We start from the raw sequence: 7,154 nt of genomic DNA, 5'->3' as shown, positions 1-7,154 counted from the left end.
CTGTCTATGAGTCAGCCCATTGGCCCATCTAGCCCGATACTTCCTATTCTGACTGGTAATGGCTTTCCAAGATCTCAGGCAGAGGTTTTCTCACACCTCCTGACCAGGATCCTTTTAGGTAGAAATGCTAAGACTTGGAACCAAGACCTTCTGCATGAAAACCAAGTGCTTGGCTATACTGAGGTATAGGCCCTTCCCATAGCTTTGGATCTGGGGGTTCCATTACAGGCCTGCAAATTGGCCATTATCACTGGATTTTATTTTCTTCCCCTCAGGCATAAAATGTCTTGAATCATCTCTGCTGGGGAGAGACAAAAGCACATGACTTCACTAGAGGCTTTCAGACTGCCAGTAGAGACTATGGTTGCCACTTACACTTCACCCCCAAAGAGGAAACACATCACCAAAAAAGAGGACAGAAGATTACCCTAATTTGTATAACATTTGTATATTCTAATTGATATGTATAGATGCCCCCTTCATGGATCACTGCCTTGTTGTGGCAAAGGGGCTTGCATAACTCAGTGAAGCCATAAGCTATGCCGTGCAGGGCCACCCAAGACGGACAGCTCATGGCAGAGAGTTCTGACAAAATGTGGTCCACTGGAGAAGGAAATGGCAACCCTCTCCAGTATTCTTGCCAAGAAAACCCCATGGAACGTATCACAAGGCTAAAAGAGATGATGCCGGAAGATGACCCCTCAGGTCGGAAGGTGTCCAATATACTACTGGGGAAGAGCAGAGGGCATTTCCAAGTAGCGCCAGAAAGAGTGAAGCAGCTGGGCCAAAGCCGGAAGGACATTCAGCTGTGGATGTGTCTGGTCGGGTGGTGAAAAGAAAATCCAATGCTGTAAAGAACAATATTGTTTAGGAACCTGGAATGTAAGGTCAATGTATCAAGGTAAGCTGGAGGTGGTCAAACATGAGATGGCAAGATTGAACATCGACATCTTGGGAATCAGCGAACTAAAATGGACAGGCATGGACGAATTTAATTCAGGTGACCATTATATCTACTACTGTGGGCAAGAATCCCTTAGAAGAAATGGAGTAGCACTCATAGTCAATAAAAGGGTGGGAAAAGCAGTACTGGGGTACAATCTCAAAAACTATAGAATGATTTCAGTACGAATCCAAGGCAAACCATTCAACATCACAGTAACTCAAGTCTATGCCCCAACCACTGAGGCCGAAGAAGCTGAGGATGATCGGTTCTATGAAGACCTACAACACCTTCTAGAACTAACACCCAAAAAAAGATATCCTCTTCATCATAGGCTATTGGAATGCTAAAGTAGGAGGTCAAGAAATCACCGGGATAACAGGCAAGCATGGCCTTGGTGTACAAAATGAAGCAGGACAAAGGCTAATAGAGTTTTGCCAAGAGAACATGCTGATCATAGCAAACACTCTTTTCCAACCGCACAAGAGGCGACTCTACACATGGACATCACCAGATGGTCAATATCGAAATCAGATTGATTATGTCCTTTGCAGCCAATGATCGATGGAGAAGCTCTATACAGTCAGTAAAAACAAGACCTGGAGCTGACTGTGGCTCAGATCATGAGCTGCTTCTTGCAAAATTTTGGCTTAAATTGAAGAACATAGGGAAAACCACTGAACCATTCAGGTATGACCTCAATCATATCCCTTATGAATATACAGTGGAGGTGAGGAATAGATTTCAGGGATTAGACCTGATAGACAGAGTGCCTGAGGAACTATGGACGGAAGTCTGTAACATTGTTCAGGAGGCAGCAACTCAATCCATCCCAAAGAAAAAGAAATGCAAGAAAGCAAAGTGGCTGTCTGATGAGGCTTTACAAGTAGCTGAGGAAAGAAGGGAAGCGAAAAGCAAGGGAGAAAGGGGAAGATATATCCAACTGAATGCAGTGTTGCAGAGAATAGCAAGGAGAGACAAGAAGGCCTTCTTAAATGAACAATGCAAAGAAATCGAAGAAAACAATAGAATGGGAAAGACTAGAGATCTCTTCAAGAAAATCAGAGATCTCAAGGGAACGTTTTGTGCAAAGATGGGCATGATAAAGCCAAAGAAGGCAGGGACCTTGACCTAGATCACAACAAACTGTGGCAAATTCTTAAAGTGATGGGAGTACCAGACCACCTTACCTGTCTCCTGAGAAACCTGTACAAGGGTCAAGAAGCAACAGTAAGAACAGGACGTGGAACAACCGATTGGTTCAAAATTGGGAAAGGAGTACAACAAGGCTGCATATTGTCGCCCTGCTTATTTAACTTATATGCAGAATACATCATGAGAAACGCCGCTGGGTTGGATGAATCACAGGTCAGAATTAAGATTGCTGGGAGAATTATCAACAACTTCAGATATGCAGACGATACCACCCTAATGGCAGAAAGCGAAGAGGATCTAAAGAGCCTCCTGTTGAGGGTGAAAGTGGAGAGTGCAAAAGCTGGTTTGAAACTCAACATTAAAAAAACGAAGATCATGGCATCTGGCCCCATCACTTCCTGGCATATAGTAGGGGAAGAAATGGAAGCAGTGACAGATTTTATTTTCTTGGGCTCCAAGATCACCTCAGACAGTGACTGTAGCCATGAAATTAAAAGACGCTTGCTCCTTGGGAGGAAAGCTATGGCAAACCTAGACAGCATAGTAAGAAGCAGAGACATCACCTTGCCAACAAAGGTCCGTCTAATCAAAGCTATGGTTTTCCCAGTAGCAACGTATGGCTGTGAGAGCTGGACTATAAGGAAGTTGTTGTTCAGTCGTTCAGTCGTGTCCGACTCTTCGTGACCCCATGGACCATAGCATGCCAGGCCTTCCTGTCCTGCGCTCTCTCCCAGAGAGTGCCAAATAACTGATGCTTTCGAACTGTGGTGCTGGAGAAGACTCTTACGAGTCCCCTGGACTGCAAGGAGGTCAAATCAGACAATCCTAAAGGAAATCAGCCCTGACTGCTCATTGGAAGGACAGATACTGAAGCTGAAGCTCAAATATTTTGGCCACCTAATGCGAAGAGAAAACTCCCTGGAAAAGACTCTGATGCTGGGAAAGATTGAAGGCAAAAGGAGAAGGGGACGGCAGAGGATGAGATGGCTAGATAGCATCACCGATGCAATGAATATGAACTTGAACATGCTCCGGGAGAGAGCGGAGGACAGGAAGGCCTGGCGTGCTATGGTCCATGGGGTCACGAAGAGTCGGACACAACTTAACGACTGAACAACAACAACATGTATAGATGCAAATTTAGAAATAATAACTATATGATGATGACGATTATTACATTTGATATCCCAACTTTCTTCCAACATAGAACTCATGGTGGCTACATGGGATCCCCAGGTAGTCTCCCCTGCAAGCACTGAACAAACTCAGACCTGCTTAGCTTCAGCAAGTTGGCTGCCTCATGTGACTTCAGACCATGCCCTGGGACCTGGAGAATAGACCATGCTCTGGGAATATGTATGCCCTGACCGTGGGCAGCTAAGGTTTGGAGGTGCCATGATAGTGATAAGCCAGATCCAGGTTTGCTTACAAGGAGACTTTATTGAGTACTTATAGCACACAGGTGTACCCAGTGGTTGGATCAGACAGCTTCTCTGAACCCAGAGCCAGGGGTACAATGGGTTTTATACCATACATTTTAGCAGTGAGGCATGATGGCAGCAGCAAGCATTAATTAGCATTCATCTGCAACTTTCCCAGCATAGGCTAACAGTGCTTGTTCAGTAGGAAAACAATCAGAACTTTCCCAGCACAGACACCTGTAGCTTAGCATAAACAGAGCCTCACTTCTCAGGCGCATCCTAGACCCTGATAAGATAAATGGTAGCTCGTTAGCATGGAATGTGCTGAGGTGGCGATATCGTCCTTTGACTCATCTCACAAGCCAAGAGGCCCACTAGCAAGAGAGGTGCACTAATAATGAACCAACGCAAAGAATTATGGATCTCTAGGCCCCTCTAAAACTACAGGTGACTTGGTTACAGGCCTGGGGCGATTACAGAATAGAATACAATACATCTCATGATAGTGAGAAGACTGACCAGGTGACCTGTGTGCCTCCTCAGATGTTAACTGTTGATGGGCAAATTCGAGGCCCCTTGATGCTCTCCTTTCTTAGGCTTCTTTATCTTTAAAATTGACTTGGACTGATCTGGACAGCTCTTCAAATAGAGGGCCCTTCTCTGTAAAGTAGGACACCAAGACAGCTAGGCTGGATCTACACTTACCGCCTTTTTTCGCTTCCAATGAGGTTTCACCGCCCGCCCTTCACACTACGCAGTACCTGCCTCGAATTGGAAACGGAATTTCCCACTTCCGTGCTCCCGCTTTCAATACTCTAATATCCCGGTATTCCCCTTACTATGCTCTGATTTTCCGCCTTCGCTACCATATCCAGTCATAGTCCCCTCCCTCGCCTGTCCATATACAGTGGTGTTTGTATTTCCCTCCTGTCCAGTCACAGCTCTCGACAGCCCCATGTCTTCTTCTGGCTACTGATCGCATAGCTTCCTCAGTAGCCCCTGTTTCCTCAGCAACAAGCAAAGGTCTGGATGTGCGCGTGCTTGTCTGATCTCGGAAGCTAAGCGGGGTCGGCCCCAGTCAGTAGTTGGATGGGCGACCGCCTGGGAATCAGGGTTCCTGCACTGAGCAGGGGGTTATTCTATCCCTTCAAATGAGACTAAGTTTTACCCCCTATCCCCCGCTCCTGTTTGTTTGTTTTTTAATTAAGGCGTTATCCTCGCAGGATCGGGGCTTCTCCGCAATGTTTTTTTTTTTTTCTAATTCAGGCATGATCTTGCTCAATTCCTGCTCAATGCAGGAAGCCTGATTCCCAGGCGGTGGCCCATCCAACTACTGACCGGGGCCGACCCTGCTTAGCATCCGAGATCAGACAAGCACGCACAGGAAAACAGCAGGAAAACAGCACAGCGCTTGAGTGTGAACCGAGCTCACGCATTCGATGAAGCACTGCAATGGGGAAAATGGGTGAGTGTGAACAATCACGTTTTAATGCGAGAGCATTTAACCTGACAGGACACCGAATTCATCGTGATGGCGGGCACAATGTAGATCGGCCCCTAGTGGCTCACACAGTTGAATGCTCCTCCAGAAAACCAGATGTCAGGTGAAGGGCTCCAGCTTAGTCTTCAACCTAGCATACTAGTTTTCCATATGCAGGGCTCTTCCTTTTGCAGCAAGACGCATTCGGTGATAAACCCCCAACTGCAGGCTGCAGTGATTCAGCCCAAACACAGCTAGGGATGTCAGAGAATTCGGCCCCCCAAACTCTGTGGCGGAACGGCCTGCCACCCCCCGCCCCCCGCGGATCCCCCCCCCCCGGGACGAGACTTACCTGGGGCGGATGTTCCGGATGGCGGCGGCTCCAGCGGCGGCTTCGGTGGAGGAGGCGGCTGGACTTCCAACCGGCTGCCGCCACCGCCACCGCCATTTGCAGTCTTCCCCCCCCTCCATTCGTAGCCTATCACATCTGGGTTAAAAAAAAATGCGTATACAAATGGCGCCGGCTATAGCCGCCGCCATTTGCTATAGCCGCCGCCATTTGCGTTCCCTATTTTTGGTTGTCTTAGAACGCAAATAGCGTAGCGGACGCTATTTGCTTTCCCCCTTATTTTCGCCCTCTTAGTCTACGTAAATATTTACGTAGACTAAGACAACCAAAAATAGGGAATGCCGTAGCCGCCGCCATTTGCGTACGTGTTGTTGTTGTTTTTTAACCCAGACATGATAGGCTAGGCTACATAAGTCTTTTTGCGTCCCTGCTAGCCAGCGGCCAGATGTCCAGTTGCTGGTGGAGCCGGCTGGCGGCTCTGCGGAATCCCCGCGGAGCGGAGCTGGCCGGCAAGGATTCCGAGGGGAGGGACAGAGCACCTCCCCCCCCCCCAGCGGAACCCGGTGGAGCCAGGTAAGGGGGGTTTCGTACATCCCTAAACACAGCTTTTCCACTGCAGTGAGAAAAACAAGGCTAGCAAACATATGGGCCAAGCTCAAGAAAGGCAGGTAGGCATTAGGAGATCAGAGGTGCAGGAGACAGAGTGATGAGGATATCAAAGGACAAGAATGGGGACACTCCAGAGGCATGTTCAATTATGTATGTGCCACCCAAAATAGACTTTAGCTAGTAATAGATTAGAATATTGTACTGTATTTACATTTCTAATTTCAGCGAATGTCTGAAAATTGAAAAATATTGTTTTAAGTGGCATAGAACATACTCTAATGACAGTTTTGTACATATTTAATACACTTCAGTCTTCTATTTCATAATATATACTTTCCATTTCTTCCAGAGTTTTAAAGCTGGCCCTGTATGTAATGGGGAAGCCATTTCTAGTGACAGCCATTGGTCTCTGACACTTTTTCTGCACCTATTGCCCTGTTCTAAAAAGAATCAGCTCATCTCTATAGTTTTATATAGAAACTTTGCTCATGGGAAAAATACACATCATTCACCCCATTGATGTCCTTGGACACTGTTGCGTCCTCTGTATAATTTTAGAATGGGATGGGACACCTTTCCTTCATGAGCAGCTCCTTACAACTTCTTATGGTCACAACTTCCCTTGCTCTTTTTGATCAGGCTCTGAAGCACTGTCTCCCTAAGCATCCCCAGTCTGCTGATCAGTTTCACCAGAGCTTAATTTGAGAAATGGCTCAACTCTATTCACTGCCATGGCTTAGCCCAAGAGCATGCAAAATTATAATAGCAATTCTAAGAGTTCCATGTACAAAATGTGTTTCCCTCACACTTGCACCAGAAGGAGTTTGGTGGGAAAGACAACAGGGTCTTGGCAACCACAAATTTTTGCTTGGTTACCATGACCAAGCAAGATTTCTGGACCCCTCTGCATGAACAACTAATGGGCTTCTCCACACAGGCATTTTTTCATGCAACTGTCATCCTCCATTCACTGTATTTCCTGTGTGCAATACACAATGTCATTGTCCTCCAGCAGCTGTCTTGCACCTTCCCCGTTTTCCCTGTAAAATTCCATGATATTTATGTACAGGGGAAATGGAGTATTTTCTTCAGGTTGCACCATCAAACCGCCACTGCCTGCCCATGTACTTCTGCCATGGCACAACAAGCTAGGGGCCCGGTTATGAGGACAATGCCAGTGACAATGATGGGGTGGGA

Source organism: Heloderma suspectum, chromosome 1 (assembly GCF_057233095.1).
Source record: "Heloderma suspectum isolate Gila_16-S chromosome 1, 16-S_ref, whole genome shotgun sequence".
Taxonomy (NCBI): domain Eukaryota; kingdom Metazoa; phylum Chordata; class Lepidosauria; order Squamata; family Helodermatidae; genus Heloderma; species Heloderma suspectum.
Note: the sequence above shows the minus strand (reverse complement) of the source record.